Below are 2,457 nucleotides of genomic sequence, written 5' to 3' on the forward strand. Positions count from 1 at the left end.
ATGAAGAGAGAGAAGAAAGAACCTAGGGCAAATCATAAGTTTCTGAATTAGGAAGATGGTAGCCAGTCACTTTCAGGAAGAAAAATAGATTTTGGGGTATTGGCTTTAGTGAGGACACAATTCTCTTCCTCTTCTTTACCTCAACTCCTTTTCATTTCTGAGGATGACAATGGGTTTTTGTGTGTGTGTGTGTGTGTGTGTGTGTGTGTGTGTATATATATATATACACGTATACATATACATACATACGTATGCATGTGCGTACATATACATGTATGTACATACATACATGTACGCACATACACATACATACATGTATGTATATATGCATGTACGTACATACATATACATACATGTATGTATATGTGTATGTATGTATATGTGTGTATGTATATGTATGTATGTATGTATGTATACACACATATACATGCATACATATATACATATACAGGAAATTGGCACATAGCACTTGTTCGATAAGTGTCTGTTCTCATTAATCCCTGAGTTACACAAGTAGTAAATAGTGGGACCAGATTTAGATTCAGACTATCATGTAATACTGATTTTACAAAATGGGGACTATCAATTAAGTCAATAAAACTGAAAAAAGAAAAAAACCCTGAGAAGAATGGTAGCATAAATGTATGACATTAAAAAACAAAGCACATTTTTTTTATTTCAAAATGGAGAATAAACACAGATTTACATGTTTGAAATTAAAATAAAATGTATACCATTAATGCATCCTTTTAGAAAAATGATTCATCAGCTTTTTTAGATTAACTGACAAGTTAATGATCCCAATCACACTGAATAAACAAGTTTAGCACACTGTTTTTCTTTAGGTCCTTGGGTCATGAGGTTGGAAAGGACCACCAGCAGCATCTTAGAGCTAGGAAAGACTTAGGATTTTGCTGAAATTGGAAAAGTGCAGAGAAAAAAGTAGGAGATTGGGATTTAGGGTGGAACCTGTGTATAAACCTATGAATCTTGCTTGGTTGACTTTGAAACACAAGGAATAAAGGTTATAAAAAAAGGCAGAAGCCCTCGCTACCTCTCACTTAAATAATTTAGCAATGGGAAGCCAGATATACAGGAATTATATGGGAAGTGGGAAAAGAAATTAAGAGATCTGAAATACATACTGTGGATTCTAAAATAAGGGATTAATCAGAAACAAACAAACAAACAAACAAACAACAACCCCCCCTCTCCCCATAAAATTGCTAGGAACTTCCAAACCATGCAAGAGGTCAAGGATTTCAAATGCCATTCTTCAAGAGAGGAAAAAGTTTGGATGGGTGATGAATTTTCTCCTATAACACAGGGAACTTCTTAAGGAGAAATATAATTTTTAATGCTTCAAGTCTCCCTAATCCTGAGACATCTTCTCCCCTGTTCTATTCTAGACATTATGCTATTGTGAAAATAACTGGCTTTGGAGTCAGACATTCCTGATTTTTAAACCAGTCCATTCATAATTAGTACATCTGAATAAGTTTCTTCTCTCCTTCCAGCCTTGGTTTCTTTTTCTGCGAAGTAAGAAAAAACAAAAACAAAAACAAAAACCTGTAACACATACACTGATGATGAAATAAGTTATATTAAGTACCCAGCATACAATGATCGGACTATACCCAACAAATGGAAGGGATCAAAAACTAAGAAAAAGCAAGTGGTACCTTGTTCATTCTATTCCCCCTTCCCCCAATCCCAATCCTTTCCCTCAAGTTGTTCTTCTTCTTAGGCTCAGGACAGTTCTCATAGTATGGCCTTCTCTGTACCTCCAGTACTGTGAAATAGCCTTTTTTATTCCCTTCTTGGCTATATCTATTCTCCATGGACAATTTATTTTAAAAAGTACATTTTATGTTCAGCCTTCCTGTGTTCATTAAAGTAGGTCTTGCATGTGTGTTATATACATATACATATATAACATATACATTTACACATAGCTATATAATGTTAGCTTGGTTTTTATTTGGGGTATTTAATCCATTTACATTCAATGTAATATTTATATATTTGGGTTTTTATCTACCATCTCACTATTTGTTATCTACTTGAACCAGGTGTTTTATATTCCTTTTTCTCTTTTCTTGCCTTCATTTGCATTAATTTTTTACAACTTCATAATTTTCCCTCCATTAACCTGTCAGTTATACTTTCTTTCACTATTCTTTTAGTGGTTACTACAGAGATCACAACATATAACCTTGATTATTACTGTCTAAAAAACATAGTACTTTACCACTTTCCCAATAATGCTAGAACATTTTAACTCCAGCTGCTCTCTCCATCTTACTTGTTATTGATATGTTTTAATTTTCATGACATTTTTGCTTCAGTATCGATTTATATTTATCTATATATTTACCTTTCTGTAGCTCATTTACTGTATCCCTACATTTCCATCTCTTAATATTGCCAAGGTTTTAGTAGACTTTTCAAAGAACC

This window comes from Pteropus vampyrus, unplaced genomic scaffold, assembly GCF_000151845.1.
Source record: "Pteropus vampyrus isolate Shadow unplaced genomic scaffold, Pvam_2.0 Scaffold502, whole genome shotgun sequence".
Classification (NCBI taxonomy): domain Eukaryota; kingdom Metazoa; phylum Chordata; class Mammalia; order Chiroptera; family Pteropodidae; genus Pteropus; species Pteropus vampyrus.